Raw genomic sequence first — 19,232 nt, 5'->3', positions numbered from 1 at the left:
TTTTAACCTCTTTAAATAATCATCTACTACTTCAGTTAGACTAGCCATCTAATCCTAATTCTCCAAACCATAGCCCTCCGTTCCAGCGGTTCCAAATGGCGATAGAGATCGAGATGCAAGTTTTTAGCGTCCAACATGTCCTCGTGGAAGGCTCGATGCGCATAGTTGCCACTGTCACCGTCCACCCAAGGGTTGTTCGGCAGTGGATCAACAATGTATCCAACTCCCTCAAAAAGGTAGAGATGAGGGTCACCGGTCTCGACGCAGAGTACACGGAGCATGCCCCTGGGAAGATCCAGCGCGCCGCCGTCCTTCAGCTGTGCTTCGAAGATGATGTTTTGGTGTACCACATCATGCACTCACCCTCCATACCAAGTGAGCTTCACGATTTCTTGTCTCGGGAGGATGTATACTTCTGTGGGGCAGCCATCGAAGGGGACAAACAGAAGCTGGAGCCGTACAAGCTTGATTTGAATAGCATCACTAACCTACAAACCAGAATCAAAATTCCTATAGAAGTTTGTGATAAACAGACACCATCCCTATTCGACGTAGCAAATTTTGTGCTCGGTAAAAATCTTCAGAAGGGTGATGAGACGGTGGCATTAAGGTCGTCTAGATGGGAGAATTATCCCTTGATGTACGAGCGGATAAAATATGCTGCCCTTGATGCCCGTGTGAGTTTCGAGATAGCTGCAAGGTCCAAAGAGCTTGTTGCGAAGCCGTCTCCCACAGGGAATGAGAACAAGAAGAAGAAGAAGAATAAGAAAAGGTTGCACCAGCAGGAGGGCATTATGGATGGATGAACTATTTCCTCTCTTGTAAAAAAATTATTCCCTCTCGGTGTATATTGATATAAATGGACTATTTCGATGGTGTGCATGTCTTTGGAACAGAGTAGTAGAGTGGGTCCGCTTGGCTATAAGGAACTATTTATCCGCATATATAGCTTTCTCTGCTACTCCTTCCAGTGATCGGTATGCAGTGCATGTGTCCGTAGACATGACAGCTTGTCCATGGAAGTTCAACTACGGCGACCATCACATTTCATCTCGCGATTCCCACGACGCCTCTCCAACCCACGGCACCATGCCCCCCGACGTGCGCCTCACCCCTCTCGGCCGCACCGCCCCTCTGCCTTTGTGTGCATGACATTGGGCCACCTAAAATGCAGCGAGCATCAAGTTTCTACCACAGCCACCCGCGATTCCCACGACGCCGCTCGAACCCATGAAACCACACGTCCCCCGACCTGCGGCTCACCCCTCTTGGCCCCACTGCCCCTCTGCCTACGGGAGCATTACATGTGGACCAGTCACCTATCGGGTCCACATGTTATTGACTCAAAGGTAGGTGTAGTAAGGCGCTGAAGCTCAGTCCCGACGGCCCTGAGAGGGAAATGTAACTCCTGCGCCAGGGCTTGTGGTGCTCCCGCAGCACGAACTCGTGCCAAACTCGAGATTTGTTTCTTTACTATACATGCACGCAACAATTTAATGGACATTGTAATCTCAACATGTGATGGGGAGCTCTAAATTTGAATTTGAAACTTATAAAACGAAAAGATTCAAAACAAATAAACTGGGAGAGAGGGAGTATATCGTAGGATGTGTCCCATACAAAATAAGTCCCCTGGTTTGTCACCGCGCAGATGCGGTTAGAAAGGAGCACAGCGTCTTCCTACTCGTACGGCAACAAATCGGCCGCAGACAGCATGGTCCGCCTTTGACCGCCATGTGCAAGGTTCGTGCTATCTTATTCAATCTCACCGTGGTTCCATCGTACCAATTCATGCGGTGGCCCGTTACATGGCTGACCCCAATGTTGGACAAAGGTTCTACGGGAACGGTTTCACCGTTGTAAATGTTGTGCAAATTGATGTTGGTACCCTCCCATACATATGCAAGCCAATCTCCACTCGCACCGAGCCTAACCTGTGAAACAATGGGCAGGGGAGAATTAGGAAATGGACACGAAAGTAGTCTTTAGAATGCATTTACTACGTGATCAAACTCATCTTACCTACTCATCGGAGGAAATTCGAGTGCCCCTCAACGTCGGCATCTTAAGGGGCGTCAACTTGCAACTACGGCCACGCCGCGCTGGAGAGACCCCCAAGGAAACATCCTTTTGCGTTCCATGGAACATCAAGATGCATTTGTATGAGTAGTTTATCTTGTGAGAGAAAAGGATGAACGAGGGAAGGCCTCTAGAGATAGAGATGGACACTACTACTATCAATGTGTTGGCCCGTGCGTTGCAATGGATCCAAAGTAGTAGAATAATAGTTGTTCACGTGCTTGAAATATAAACACTCTAGTTTTGATATACATGTGTCAGCATACATAACAGCTTGTCCATGGAAGTTGAACCACGGCGACCATCACGTTTCTTGTTTCTACCACTAAGCCACTGAAGTTCGGTCCCGTGGGCCCCGAGAGGGAAATGTAACTCCTGCGGCAGGCCTTGTGGTGCTCCCGCAGTACGAGCTCGTGCCAAAACTGGAATTTGTTTCTTACTACTACCAACTAGTACTAGTAAGGTACACGTGCATTGCACGCATGAGATTCTGGTGGTTTGTGCATTATGCTTCTACATGTGGAGCTTTCCGGATTCTAACATGTGGCAAAATCTGGTGGAATGTAAGGTTAGGCAAGTTTGATTAACTTAGGCGAGTGTTTGATTCAAGCCACACATTAGGCAAGCCACACTAAGGCCCCACATGACATACACACACAAAATGTGGCAAGATTCCCTTAGGCTTGCCAACTTGTTTCTCTCGTTTTGAAGAACTAATAACTTTGCCTAAGCTTAGTTGTGGCAAAGTTAGGGTCTGTTTGATTCAAAGGATTTTCATAGGATCTTTGAAGGATTAGAATCCTTAGGAATTTTTCCTACGTTGATCGTTTGATTCGTAGGATTGAATCATGTAAAATATTTTCCTAAGGATTCATTTGTACTACGTTTCACAGGAATTCTAACATGCACTCCAACCTCTTGAAAGAAATCCTTTTTTTTCATGTGACACAATCAAACAAACTCAAATTCTATAGGGATCCAATGAACATGCCATTCCAATCCTACTTTTTTCCTATTCCTGTGTTTCTGCAATCCTATGAATCAAAGAGGCCCTTAGTCATGAATTAAGTTCAACCATGGAGTCTTCTAGATTATACCTGTGGCAGAATCTGGTGGATGATATCCAACGGCCAGTAGTGCTCGGATTTTCCATCTTTGTACCGTCGGATTGGCTTCATCCAACGACCAACTTTCAAAGTTTTTCACACACTATATAGGGGGTATAGATATAGATGTGACGGTCCATTGCAATGGATCCAAAGTATATATATCTATTTAGTGGAGTGCACTCTAAACACATTATCTATTTGTTTTTCTCTAACCTTCCGTAGCCATGCAACCAAGCCACATAAGCTTCATGGGTGCCCCCCACATCATATTATTCATACTACGTTGATTGAAAAATATATAAATCACCCAAAACAAGATCTTCCCCTTTTTTGTTCCTACGATGTTATGCCGTGCACGTACCTACTAGTTGTATAGTGGTAGTACTAGTAATACAGTATTAGGAGTACAAACTTGGTACTAGTAGGAGTAGTACTAGTACGGAATGCTCCTACTCTATCAACGAGCCCCGTCTGACACCAAATTTCTTGGCTTCCGTGCTACAGCTAGATCTTCCCCTCGTTTCTTTTTTCCAACCCGGCGGCGGGCGGGGTGTTAGTTTGCTCAATGGCGGTCCCACATGAAAGTGAAAATGCTAGGCAACACGCCATCCCTAAGCCATGTGTCGTGCCGGACGGGCCGTGTTGTACTCCCGATTCCCGGGCATGTGGGGGTGCGACGCGAACGCGGCAGGCCTTTTCCTTTTACCAACAATGTGCTCGTGTGTTGCGACGGATCCAAGGTACTACCTCCGTTTCAGTTTACAAGTCCTATGCGTATACCTAGGTTGTCAATTTTATCACCTTAATATAAACTATATAACACAAAAATTATACGGTTTGGAAATAGAACATCTGAAGTTTATATAGATATATTTTTTGTAATATATGACTTGTATTAGGTTGGTCAAATTGACAACCTAGGGGCACACGCACGCCCTGTAAACTGAGAGAGAGGTAGTAGTAGAATAGTAGTATTTGTTCACAAATTTGAAAGAAATCACTATTGTTTTGATATACTCCTAATATATTACTCCCTCCATACCTAAATATTTGTCTTTTTTGAGATTTCAAATGGACTATCACATACGGATTATATAGACATATTCTAGTGTTTCTAGCAAGATGCCCACGCATTGCACGAAGTTGATGGAAAAGGTAATCACAACTTATAAATTGACAGATGGAGTACTAGTTACAGTGATGCATATAATTAAGCAAAGGGATCGCACATGTCGGTATTGACTGGAACGAGAATGCAACAGCACAGAATTAAGGCCACGATGATGCGATCGCAGTGGTGGTTACAGAAGGCAAGAAGAAAGATGGATCCACAAACGTACGACCTCCTCCTTCTCCTCAAATTAGTGTGCCGGGCCACCGACCAGCGGCTAAGGAGCGGCGGCTTTTGTGGCGAGGTCGAGGTGCTTCTCAGCAAAGGCATCCAAGGCTTCCAGCCGGTTGAGGAAGGCCAATGTCGTAGCGTCCTCACTAGCCTTGTAGATACCTATGTACACAATTTCCTCGTACATGTGGATGTGTAGGTCGACCAATTCTTGTAGGGTGAGGCGCCTCACGGCGAGCGTGACCTCCAGGTGGACATTCTTCGTGGCGTCGGCGGGCAGTCGCAGGGCCACCAGTGCTTGAAAGAGGTTCCGGCCATGGAGGCCGATTAGGGTGGCAGGCAATGAGGAGCCCAGGCGCGCGGGATGGAGGAGTACGATGATGTCGTCCACGAGCTTCTTGAGGACGGTGAACTTGTTGCTGGTGGCAACGATCATCTGGTCCAACTGAGAGTCGTAGTTGGCGTCGAAGGCGGCCATCCACCAGCCGGTCTCCAACACCGTCTCGAGATGATCCTCGGCGCCATGCCGTAGGCTGGCATCGTGGACCATCTGGCGCAGCCGCTGGCCGCTCACGAGCATCGCCGCCATGGGTCTGGAGTGAGCTCTTTTGCGCTTAGTGTAGGTGCTTAGGCAAATGCTTAGGTGCGTACGATGTGGTAGATGCATTGGAATGGAGGGGCGCCTTTATATGAGGACAAACTGCATTGCATTCACATCGTGCAGCCTCTTTTCCCGGACCTCCTCCCATTACTTCCCTCATGCATTAATTGAAGGAGGATGCATTGGCCGTTCAACATATCGGGAACCGCTACTCCCTCCCTCGTCTGCATTAAAGTCATATCGGGAACTGTGCCGCCCGCTGTCAAATCGAATACTCCCTCCGTCTAGGTGAGTATTAAGTCATCTTATGAAAACCACATAGGCGTGGTGCATTAACTCTCACGTTGTTTCTTATTTTTTGACATAAATAGAGGAATCAACCAAGAAGAGATGTGGGGCTTGTATGCTTTTAATGACTTGAGACTATCAAACATGACATGCAGTGGTCAGTTCGTTGCACAAGAACAAATACAACCCACGTCAACACACACGCATCTTATATAGCATCACATCCAATGGCTATAAAAGATGAATGATACCAAATTATATCTCATCTAGATGAGTTCTAGCAAAACTGTATTAATAATACTTAGTACTCCTGCGCCATGTATCATATATTAGTATCATGTAGTACTTTATTTATTTATGAGGTATCCAGATGGCACTGCACCGCCAAGAAAAGAGGGTAACATCAAAATTATGGACTAATTTTTTGAGTATGTTGGTAAGGTCCGGTCATAGTCACTTGTTGAAATCTCTAAAAAGACAAATACTCCCTCCGTCCGGAAATACTAGTCATCAAAATGGATAAAAGGAAATGTATCTAGACGTATTTTAGTTTTACATACATCTCTTTTTATCCATTTTGATGACAAGTATTTTCGGACGGAGGGAGTAGAAAACAGAGTTGGTGATGATGGTGTGCGTGCCATCCTGCAATATAGGCCGTCGGATTTATATCTAACGGATAGGAAAGAAACTATGGCAATTTTGCAAAAATATACCCACACGTATCTCCACGTTCGCAAATAAGGCCTTCCCTCATTCAACCTTTTCTCTCACAAGACAAACTACTCGTACAAATGCATCTTGATGTTCCGTGCAACGCACGAGCAGCTAGCTTATTTCTTTTAAAATAGTTGTTGCGATAATTGGGTTGAAGTGATATATTTTATGTCTGCCCCGAATGATTTCAGATTCACTGGTAGTAACAAAGAAAAGATTGCCTTGTTAATTAACAGAAAACGGGGTGAAAACTATCACATGAGGCCGGTAAAAACAAGGCACACTGGGTTCAGCGTCATCGTCACTACAGTTGTGCGCGCGCGAGAAGTCTACATATCGAGGGGGCTACCGAGCGAGGCACCGAGACACAATGTTTGAGAGAGAAACCAATTGACAGATTATGATCAGATCGAGTTGTCACCCTTCTGCTGTCATTGTTGGGTGGAGGGAGAGAAAGACGTATCGAGAGTGTGCGCGGTAGGCACAGAGGCACAACTAGCGAGTGTGTGTGTGTTTGAAAGAGGAGTAGATAGATTATTATCAAGATCGATGTGCCACCCTACTAGCTCCTTCGGTGCCGGGTAGTGTGTGTGTGTATGTTTGAGAGAGAAGCCAGTCGATAGATTAGTATCAAGATCGAGGTGTCACCCTACTCCTTCGGTGTTGGGAAGTGTGGGTGTGTGGGGAGGGGGGCAGTGACACTCACATATCTCTACTCTTATAAAAAAAAGAGTTGGTGATGATGGTGTTCCTGCCATCCTGCAATATAGGCCATCCAGTTTATATCCGACGGACAGGAAGGAAACTATGGCAATTTTGCAAAAAGATACCCACACCCCTCTCCGCATTTGCAAATAAGGCATTCCCTCGTTCATCCTTTTCTCCCACAAGATAAACTTCTCATACAAATGCATCTTGATGTTCCGTGCAAGGCATGGGCATCTTGCTAGTAGGGAGAAGAAGTTTGTGTGACACATATCTAGCTATATTAAGGGATAGGTAGATAGCATATGTGTGAGAGACATTAGTGCCTGTGGGTGGGCGGAATTAAAGGGGTGGGCGTGTTAGACATAGAGAGCGTGTGTGTTTCTGTGTGAGAGACTTGTAGGACAGGGTAGAAAGACGAATTTAACCCTGACGGAGGGAGAGAAATACATGAAGTGCGCGTGTGTGATTCCGATGCCCACAGGGAAATGAGATATGTGTGCGTGTGAGAGAGATTGCACAATTCATTCACGTATCACTATCTAGCGATCATGGACGTGCATCGCTTAAACATAAGTCAATATCTACTTCGTATCGTGGCCAAAGGTACAATATCGATTCAACGCTATAAAGATTGGACACTCACATATCACATTTTTTCTATTTAAATAAGCCTTTTTAGTTGTGCATGCCAAAGTTACAGTGATGTTTCTTCAAACAACCAATGTAGCTATCATGAACATGCACCATTGTTACTCTTGCATTCAAATTCATTAGTCTTGGATGATTTAAGTTTCTATTTTGAAGTAATATATGTAATATTCATATATGAATTCAACGGGTACGCAATTTATGAAATGGAAGCTACGTAATCATATGAGGTAACACTTTTAAGTAGCTGACTACAATATCCATTTCTTTTCGTGCGCCTCTACACTAACACGTCAATGCATTATGTTTAAAGTAAATAACCAATGGCACTAAATTATCTATTTACACGAGAAATACATAGGCTGAGCGTTTGGTCCCTTTTTTGTGAACGCGCCACTACACCCGTACGATTGGCCGCGCCCGTGTGAACGTCCAAGTTATCGGCGCATCATCCCGAGTTATTGTCTTTTTTCTGGGGTGGACTTCACACCAGTTATTAACTGCTGAAGCGTGCCCCATGTACACAGTCTAGCATGACCTTCCTGCTAGCACGGTCCAAAATTAGTTGAAACTGGATACGAACGATCCCGCGGGCGGCAAAATCTCCCGCCTCCTTCTAAAATTTCCGCCACCTTAGTCTTTAGCATGCGAAATCCCCCTTTTGTCCTTGGTGCACGGAGACCAACAGTTACAATACCGCCCTCATCTACATGATAGGTTGGGGATGCTTTGGTAACTTCCGGTTCCCCCACTACACGGCACCCCCATTTCCTCTCCCCCTCCCGCAAAAACGACTAACTCCACAGCACCAGAGCATCTTACATCACGCCGTCCGTACTTCATCGCCCTTTCTCCCCTCCCCTCTCGAAACCCTAGACTGCTCATCCACCGGCGTACCATAGCCCATTCACTGCCAGCGGCGTCCACCTCGCCGGATCTGCTTCTGTGGCCGCATCTACCCCTCCCACCTCCCCTAGAAACAAGTAGACTGCTCATCCACCACTGTACCACAGCCCATTCAGTGTCGGCCTTGTCCACGGCGCCGGATCGGCTTTGCCGGTACTCTCGTCAACCGTCGCGCATCTACAGCGGCTCATTCGTACTCCCCACAGGAGACGCTTCGTCCACACACCTCGGAGCCGCCCCACCGACACCCCTGTCGACAGCCTCTGATCCTCTTCGCCGACACCTTCCTCAACCCTACCGGAGCCGCTTCGCCGACACCTTCCTCAACCCTACCGGAGTAGCTTCACCTATATCATTCTCAACCCTACTGGGGCCGCTTTGCCAACTCACAAGTCCACGGCCTCAGATCCGCTTCCTCGCACCCTCATCCAACCTACCGGAGCAGCTTATGACGCCCCATCCACGGCCGCAGATCCGCATCATCGACACCACCCTTAACCCAACCACCGGAGCAGCTTCTGACGCCCCATCCACGGCCGCAGATCCGCATCATCGACACCATCCTTAACCCAACCACCGGAGCAGCTTCACCTACGTCCTCGTCCACGGCCATAGATCCGCTTCGCCCACAGCGTAGTCCACCCTACCGGAGCCGCTCCACAAACACCCTACTCGACGGTTCTAGATCTCCTTACCGGACCCCGACAGCCAGCGCAGCATCATCACCCTCGATGTTTCTAACCTGATTCCCATAGTCTGGAGAGATGCCAAGCACCCACCACGGCCTAGGCACTTGTCACCTTTAAACCTGTCCAGCATCACCTGCCCGATGTACTTCAAATATACTAACCGGCCGCTGTTACCTGTTATGCAGCTGGCAAAAACTACAAGGACGATGTTTCTTCTGGATCTAACAGCTTGGCCAACCAAGATCCTGGACTGAGGCATTGTTATGATCTTGTAAGCGCGTCTCTCTCTCTTGTATTGTTCTGTGCCTGCCAGCGTGCTTTGCTAGGATTTTCGACCGGTAATCCCTTTATGCATACAATGATTTCTACTACTGGCTGCTAAATTAGATATGTAGATGTCATACATGATACTACCTCGTACCTCCATTCCTAAATATAAGTCTTTCTAGATATTCCACTATAGGCTACATACGGAGCAAAATGAGTGAATCTACACTCGAAAATGCATCTATATACATCTGTATGTGGTCCATACTGGAATTTCTACAAAGACATATATTTAGGAACAGGGGCAGTACATTACACAAAATCATAGGTGGCATGTAGGAATTCCAGTGCACTACATTAGGCTCCCTTAGAGTGCCTGCTAGTCCAGCATACAGAGTCATGGCTAGTTTATGGTACGCACACAATCGTTAATTGGTGGTTTAAATATGCACAAGGGATATGCAATGTAGTATCATGTAGAGATGTCTGAAATTAGCCGTGTCAACTTGCAGATATGGTTACACAATGAAAAAGTACAAGATGTATGTGGCAATTTCATGGAACGTTGCAAAAAAGGAGAGGCAGCGGTGAGCCTATATAGTGTGCCATGGTACGTCACTCCTCCGTTGCAATCATCGTGACATGTTATTTGTATGCCAGTTCTATTAGCCAAGTTTCTTAGGGACAGTTATTACGAGTTATCCTAAGAAAATAAGCACCTGTGAATATAAGCTCCATGTAATAAGCCAACCAGTTATTTTCATTGCGTTTTCAGCTTATCTTTGGTATGATCAATGGAAAGTCTAGATTGCATTATATTTTTTTCATTTTGCTGCCCATATAGAAATTAATTTGACTTGTAAACATCACAAATTGAACCCAGTGCAGTAATTAATATGATAGGAAAACAGACCATCACTATTTTCTCAAAATGCAAATACAAAGATACCATCTACTTGGCACAATCTACTTTGGTCAATATTTTCCATAGAGATCTCATTGCCTAATTTAAACGAAGAACGCATGACCCACATTTAAATGAAGAACAATTATTTATTGAAATTTGATGTCCAAGTGGCTGGTTATTATCGTATAGCAGCACCACCTGAAAGCATCATATAACAGCAGTAGCAGCTCATAGCAACTCATCATACAGCAGCAACAGCAGTCTGCAATTCATCATATACCAGAAGCAGCTCATAGCAATTCATCATATAGCAGCAGCAGGAGCGGCTCATAGCAATTCATCATATAGCAGCAGCAACAGCTCATAGCAATTCATCATATAGCAGCAGCAGGAGCAGCTTGTAGCAACTCATCATATAGCAACAGCAGGAGCAGCTTGTAGCAACTCATCATATAGCAGCAGCAGGAGCAGCTTGTAGTAACTCATCATATAGCAGCAGCAGTAGCTCATAGCAATTCATCATATAGCAGCAGCTGATAGCAACTCATCATACAGCAGCAACAGCTCATAGCAATTCATCATATAGCAGCAGCAGGAGCAGCTCATAGCAATGCATCATATAGCAGCAGCAGAAGCAGCTCATAGCAATTCATCGTATAGTGGAAAGGGGAGAGGAGATGCAAGCGGGCAGGGCAATGAATGCTTGCGTGTTTGTTTTTACTTGAGGGTCAGGTGTGACACGGGCGTAGCAGTTGCATTTTGAGTGTAATATAGGCAGACAATAGAGTCATTTCACTATTCCCCTTCCCTTCAATTTTTAGTGAGGTTCTACCCGAAACACCCCCCTCCAAAGCGAAATTAGTTAAGCCCAAGCCCATAACTCAAAAATGACTTATTTACATCTTTTATGGCTTATTTTGACAATATGCCCTGAAAAGGCAGAATCGAACTGGCCCTTAACCTGCAATTCAATTGTGCGTGCAATGATGAATCACTCCTGCCTGCTATCTGTACATTTAGGCATCATCATACATGGCATAACCTAATACATGTGCATTCCATTGTAGAATCTGGAAATATGCAATGTTTATGTTAGTTCATACGTTGCACATGATGTTTAAATGCCCCTTAAATCTGGTCAGTCAAGTGATGGTCTTTAAGCCTCCTCCTTTGCTTCTTTTCTTGATATGTAAGATTTGCTCACACATCTGTTCAATTGCTTGTTTGCATCAGCCAGCCATACTAGGACTGTTTGCTTTGATTACTTGTTGTTCTTGACATAACACTCTAACAGAGCTTGTCAACGATTTAAACACTAAGGGCTGCTGTAGTGGGGCCTTGTCTAACTCATAGGTGACATAAAGGTTTGGTTGTACACTACAGTAGGCTCTCCAAGAGTACCTGGAGATCCAGTTCGAAGGTATGCCTAGTTTTTACATAGTGCGGACATAGTAAATGCTCATTTCATTGTGTGCAAGTGCAAGAGATGCGGCATGTTTCATTATGTGGTGTTGTTTTGTTATAATCTCATTCTTTTGTGTTCACAGACTGGAAAGTATGCATATTTATCTTCCAAGGAGACGAGTAACTAGTTTGTGTCACCTTGCAGAGGGGGTGCAATGAAGATAAGATTGATGATTTCCAAGTACAAGATGTTAGGAAGGAGCCTTGCAAGAGAAGTAGGAGCTGCGCTGAGCCTCTTCAACCTGCTAAGGTAAGTCACTGTATGCAACTCAACAGTTCAATTCCTTGTTTGTTTCAGGCATAGTTAATTTTCTCTTTTCAATTGCTTTATTTGTCCTCAGTTAATGAGATTCCCAAATAATCATGTCTGATGTTCTATACTTGTATCACTATTAGTTGACATAATTAAAGGCCTTACCATTTAATTACTCCGCCGAAGTGTGCCTGAAGTTTTGAAGTCTATTAACCAACTATTATTGCATGAGGCTCACAATCTAGTTTATACTACGCTAATGATTGCATAGTTTTGCCTGTTGTAGTATGTTTGTATGAAACCCTCTGTTGTTCATTATGCTCCCTAAGACTTTAATTGAGGCACGGAATGGCCAACTTCTTGCTTACTTATACGCAATGTGTTGTCTAAATTTGTAACTTGTCTGTGTTTTTGATTGGGCCCCAACATCATGCTCCTCTGGTGAGCTAAGAGGGATTTCTATATGCAGGCTGCACAGACTATCTTTTTTATAATTTTTAAAATATCACCTGCTTATGCTTCATGACGTGTAACATTTTTTTTAAAGTGACGTGTAACATTATTGTTAGTCCTATTTTGCCATGTAGTACAAAATAGTGTCTTGTTCGCTTCACTGTTGTAACTATATTTTTGCCATAGTCATGTGTACTTATAGAAACATTTCAGGGTGAAGTGACATCAACACAAAGATCTGCGAGCAGTGCGGCATGTCCATTACCGAATGATTATGGATTGGAATTGGAATGTGCTGATGTTCTCGAGCATCAACTAGAGGTGGCAAGACAACGTGTACATGATTGTCAACGTATAATCAACAAGTTGAGACTGGACATGCAGGTATTAGATGCAAGAGTCAAAAAAATTAAACAAGACACTGAGGTAACCATGAAGGAATTGGAGATTTTGCAGACTAAAATTTGTGCTATCTAAATCCGGCCAATCCTATTTTCTGAAGAGATTATAGTTCAATTGGAGTTAAGTTGATGCGCGTCCATGATGTATGAGCTATATTTGCCCAGTGTATGTAATTTGCTGTTTGTGTATGCTTTATTATCACTTGTGCCGAACCATAATGCCCAGTGGGTATAATCGGCTGTAATTTCTTTATTGCATAGTGTAGGATTAGTCTACCTTTCTATGCCTTGATCTCTTTGTTGTAATAGTGTAGGCTTTTTAGAGGTGATAGTATTGAGTAGGATAATTCTTTGAATATGCTATATCGTTCAAACGGGGGCCAATTCGCCCGACCATGGCCCGTCACGGGCCGTCGGATCCATGGGCCTTCTACATCTCGTAGGATCCATGGGCCTTCTACGTCTCGTAGGATCCATGGGCCTTCTACGTCTCGTAGGATCCATGGGCCTTGTACGTCTCGTAGGATCCATGGGCCTTGTACGTCTCGTAGGATCCATGGGCCGCCGGCTCATTTATGGGTCTTGTACGGGCCTTTAATGGGCCGTAGATGGGCCTTTAATGGAAATCGTACGTTTTATGGGCTGACCATAACGGGCCGTTAATAGGCCGTATTTGGTGATGCTATGAAAATGGCCCAACAGACTAACGGGCCGACCATAACGACGGGCTGAATTTGGCCCACAAATAGAAAATGACAGCAACGGGCCGTAAGTAACCGAATGGTGCAAATGAGCCCAAGAATAAATGGCCCTCAGAAGGCCGAAAGTTAACTTGGGCTGGAAACGGCCCAACGGAATAACGGGCCGTTAATGGGTATAAAGTGATACACTGTTCATTACGGGCCAGTTTCACCACAGGCCGTTAATGGGTGTAAAGTAATACACTGTTCATTACGGGCCAGTTTCAGCACGGGCCGCTAATGGGCCAAGAGTTACAAAGGGCCTCATATGGGCCGAAACACGTCATGGGCTATACATGGGCCAGAAGTGAAAACGGGCTGGAATCATATTGGATGGCCCAGATGACGCTACTGGGCCTAATTCGAATAGGGCATAACGGGCCTTGGATTAGCGGGCTGTAAATGGGCTATATGCGAACAGGCCGTTAACAGGCTTTCCATGGGCTGGCCCGCCAGCTTTTGACCAAGTCAAATGGGCCGGCCTTTTCACAGGAATGGGCCACTGTTGGGCCATGCCACGTGTCGACGTATCATAGGCGCCTTCTGTCCAGTGAGTGGATGACATCTGTTCCAACGATGAGCCGACACGTGTTTCCTCTAGCCAATGATGATTTTACACGTGGAAAATCCCCATTGGTCGGGGCTGTTAACGGGTTAACGGATCCAAAAACCGACCCGATAGCTTAACGACGTTCCGTTACGGTGGATACCACGTGTCGGTCACCCTTGGCGAAAGCACTTCTGTGACGCGTGATTTATCGTCATGGAAGTGGACACTTCCGTGATGATAATTTTGGTAATGTCATGGAACACTTCTATGACAGCACAGGTATGACTATCTTGATTCTGTCATAAATTTGTCATGGATGTACATGCATGACAAAAAAAGCGACCTACTGTGACAAACACGTATCACCACGGAAGTGTATTTTTTTGTAGTGGAAGTAATGCAGATAAGGTTCAAGATAGTGAGACATCCCTGTTGGTCTCCAAGAAAGCTGATAAAAACTATATTGAAGACACTGAGACAACCCCAAAGTCCTGTCTTGATGTAGTGTTTGAGTTACTGGCTACCACTGCTGGCACCAGCTCTTCAAACTCGTTGCCTGAATCAGTTCGGCTTCTTGAGTCTCAAATTCAAGTTGAAAGACATCGATCAGAGTTATGCGACAGGAAGCCGAAGGACTGAGGAAGTCCCTGCAGAATTTAGATGCATACTTTCTGGTGCAACAGCAAGCGCTGGAGGACTTAAGCGCCAAACAAGAGAAAGTTAATAAGCTTGCTAAGCATCTTGCCAGCATTATGGGTACCCAGGATATTGTTTCTTGAGCTCTTCTGAAGTGGTTTCCATTCTGGACTTGTTTTGCTGTGGCATTTATATGCTGATGTGTTCCCTATATTTGCACTGGTGGCGAACTTTGATGCCCAGTGGATGTAATATGTGTAATAGCCGTGATAGCCTAGTGTAAGTTGCTTGCTTATTTATTTCCTTGTTGTCTTGTTTATTTGTTTGCTTGTAGTCAGTGCAGTTCTTTTTCTACGGTTTGCTAGTGGCTGCAATAACCTATTTTTTAAAACTAGGCCACAATAACCATGGGCTAATATTTACTGTAGTGACACTGGGCCTCCTACGGGCCGTAGAAACAGTGGTCCTTCTATGGGCCGTATAAACAGTGGGCCTTCTACGGGCCGTAGAAACAGTGGGCCTTCTCCGGGGCGTAGAAACAATGGGCCTTCTCCGCGCCGTATCATCAATGGGCCTTATACGGGCCGTATGCTCGATTGGCCAAACATGGGCCAAAGAGACCGCATTCTGGCCGTAAACGGGCTAGAGTTGGAATCGTCCGTTCATGGGCCGACCATAACGGGCCATCGTTAATAGGCCGTATTTGATGACGCTATGAAAACGGCCCAACGTATTAACGGACCACAAACGGGCCGACTGTAACCACGGGCTGAATTTGGCCCACAAGCAGAAAATGACAGTAACGGGCCGTAAGTAAAAGAATGCTGGAAAATAGCCCAAGAATAAATGGGCTCTGAGAAGGCCGAAAGATAACATGGGCTGGAAACAGCCCAACGGAATAACGGGCTGTTAATGGGTATAAAGTGATACACTGTTCTTTACGGGCCAGTTTCACCACGGGCCGTTAATGGGTGTAAAGTGATACACTGTTCATTACAGGCCAGTTTCACCACGAGCCGTTAATAGGCCAAGAGTTACATAGGGCCTCATATGGGCCGAAGGACGTCATGGGCCATACATGGGCCAGAAGTGAAAACGGGCTGGAATCATATTGGATGGCCTAGATGACGCGACTGGGCCTAATTCGAATAGGGCGTAACGGGCCTTGGGTTAGCGGGCTGTAAATGGGCTATATGCGAACAGGCCGTTAACAGGCTTTCCATGGGCCGGCCCGCCACCTTTTGACCAAGTCAAACGGGCCGGCCTTTTCACGGGAATGGGCCTCTGTTGGGCCCTGCCATGTGTCGACGTATCATAGGCGCCTTCTTTCCAATGAGTGGATGACACCTGTCCCAGCGATGAGCCAACACGTGTTTCCTCCAGCCAATGATGATTTTACACATGGAAAATCCCCATTGGTCGGGGCTGTTAACGGGTTATCGGATCCAAAACCCGACCCGATAGCTTAACGGCATTTCGTTATGGTGGATGCCATGTGTCGGTCACCCTTGATGAAAGCACTTATGTGACGCGCGATTTATCGTCATGGAAGTGGACACTTCCATGATGATAATTTTGGTAATGTCATGGAACACTTCTACGACAGCACAGGTATGACTATCTTGATTCTGTCATAAATTTGTCATGGATGTAGATGCATGACAGAAAACGGGACCTACTGTGACAAACACGTATCATCACGGAAGTGTGTTTTTTTGTAGTGGAGGTTCAAACTCTGGGGTGCGTGCGAATAACTCCCTCTTCCTAACCTGCTGGCTCAACGATTCCACAGCCTAGCTCGTCGAACCCGGGGGACAAGGGACACAACAATTTATCCTGGTTCGGGCTGCCTTGCGGTGTAGTACCCTACTCCATCTTTGTGATGGATTGCCTCGAGGGGCTGAGGATGAACTAGTACAGTGGATGAACGGCCTCAGGAGGTGGGGTGTTCTTGAGCTCGATGAGCTAGTGAGGTGGTCAGGGTGGAATGGATCCTCCCCTCTATGGTGGTGGCTAGATCATATTTATAGTGTCATTGGTCCTCTTCCCAAATATAGGCAGGAAGGGATCCCACAACGGCCAAATTTGAGGGGAGACAACTAGTAGAAGCTATCCTGACAAAAGTAGTATTCGCCTGCAAAAGGCTCCGGTGGTGACGCTGTGGTGGGCTCCGCGATGACCTCCGACCTGTCGTCCTGGCGGTCTTGGTCTTGTTGCACCGATATGAAAACCTTTACTTGATTCCTCAGGACTCCGCGCCAGCGCTTGCCTCCTTGGCACCAAAGGGGAAACTGGTATACTATGCCCGCTGGCGCCCACCTGGCCTTGGTCGTCATGGCTCATGTCATGTGCACCTTGCATTGATATCTCTGCTCCTCGGGAGCCAGTCTAGTGAGGCCGCCCCCTAGGGAGGTCCTAGTGTCGTCCGCCTCGCGAGGCTTGGCCCCTCATGAGGGTCTTGGGTTGTTGTTGCTGAAACTGGACCGTACCGGGCCATCGATGGAGCCACGCCGTGGGCCGCACGTAGGCAAGTTGTTGGAAATATGCCCTAGAGGCAATAATAAGATGGTTATTATTATATTTCTTTGTTCATGATAATTGTCTATTGTTCATGCTATAATTGTGTTATCCGGAAATCGTAATACATGTGTGAATACATAGACCACAACACGTCCCTGGTGAGCCTCTAGTTGACTAGCTCATTGATCAAAAGATAGTCATGGTTTCCTGACTATGGACATTGGATGTCATTGATAACGGGATCACATCATTAGGAGAATGATGTGATGGATAAGACCCAATCCTAAGAATAGCTCAAAGATCGTGTAGTTCGTTTGCTGTAGCTTTTCCGAATGTCAAGTATCATTTCCTTAGACCATGAGATTGTGCAACTCCCGGATACCGTAGGAGTGCCTTGGGTGTGTCAAACGTCACAACGTAACTGGGTGACTATAAAGGTACACTACAGGTATCTCCGAAAGCGTCTGTTGGGTTGGCACGAATCGAGACTGGGATTTGTCACTCCGTGTGACGGAGAGGTATCTCTGGGCCCACTCGGTAATGCATCATCATAATGAGCTCAATGTGACCAAGTGGTTGATCACAGGATCATGCATTACGGCACGAGTAAAGTGACTTGCCGGTATCGAGATTGAAGAAGGTATTAGGATACCGACGATCGAGTCTCGGGCAAGTAACGTACCGATTGACAAAGGGAATTGTATACGGATTGATTGAATCCTCGACATCGTGGTTCTTCCGATGAGATCATCGTGGAGCATGTGGGAGCCAACATGGGTATCCAGATCCCGTTGTTGGTTATTGACCGGAGAGGCGTCTCGGTCATGTCTGCATGTCTCCCGAACCCGTAGGGTCTACACACTTAAGGTTCGGTGACGCTAGGGTTGTAGAGATATTAGTATGCAGTAACCCGAAAGTTGTTCGGAGTCCCGGATGAGATCCCGGACATCATGAGGAGTTCTGGAATGGTCCGGAGGTAAAGATTTATATATAGGAAGTCAAGTTTCGGCCATCAGGAAGGTTTCGGGGTCTCCGGTATTGTACCGGGACCACCGGAAGGGTCCTGGGGGTCCACCGGGTGGGGCCACCTATCCCGGCGGGCCCCATGGGCTGAAGTGGGAGGGGAACCAGCCCCTGGTGGGCTGGTGCGCCCCCCTTGGGCCTCCCCTGCGCCTAGGGTTGGGAAACCCTAGGGGTGGGGGCGCCCCCCACTTGGCTTGGGGGAGAAGCCACCCCTTGGCCGCCGCCCCCTTGGAGATCCATCTCCTAGGGCCGGCGCCCCCCCAAGGCCCCTATATAAAGAGGGGGGAAGGGAGGGCAGCCGCACCCCTTGCTCTTGGCGCCTCCCTCTCCCTCCGTAACACCTCTCCTCCCCGCTTGCCCTTGGCGAAGCCCTGCTGTCGACGTTCTGGGAACGGGGGTCCCCAGACTTGCCTGCCTGCGGCCTGCGGCGTGGCTCAAAAGGGGGCCCAGCACAGCCCATCTTCACCAACACAGACCCAAGAACCTCGCGAGGGGCCAAGCCTCGCGGGGCGGACGACGCGGAGCTTCCTCAAGCACGGCCTCATCAGGCTGGCTCGCGAGGAGGCAGAGAGATCAAGGCGGGGTACCTCACGAGGTGCCCATGACGCAAGTCATGACGACCAAAGGCGCCAGGCGGGTGCCAGCCCGCGCAGCATCCTCCTTTCCTCTTTGGTGCAAAGGGAGCAAGCGCAGCCGCGGAGTACCGAGGCATCAGGCAAAGGTTGCCATTTCGGTGCAACAAGACCAAGACCAGGAGGACTACAAGACGGAGGTCATTGTGGAGCCCAAGACGGCATCATCACCAGAGCTTTGTGCAGGTGTTGGGGACATAACGATTTGTGTAAGCCGCCCAGGAGGGGCCGGGTTACGCAAAGAGGGACTCATCAGAAGAAGCCCAAGATCAAGCATGAAGATGGCGGTTCAATAAAGG

The sequence above is a fragment of the Triticum urartu genome, chromosome 2A (assembly GCF_056163025.1).
Source record: "Triticum urartu cultivar PI428250 chromosome 2A, HENAU_Tu73, whole genome shotgun sequence".
Lineage (NCBI taxonomy): Eukaryota > Viridiplantae > Streptophyta > Magnoliopsida > Poales > Poaceae > Triticum > Triticum urartu.
The sequence above is the reverse complement of the archived record's forward strand: the minus strand, read 5'-3'. Positions refer to the sequence as shown.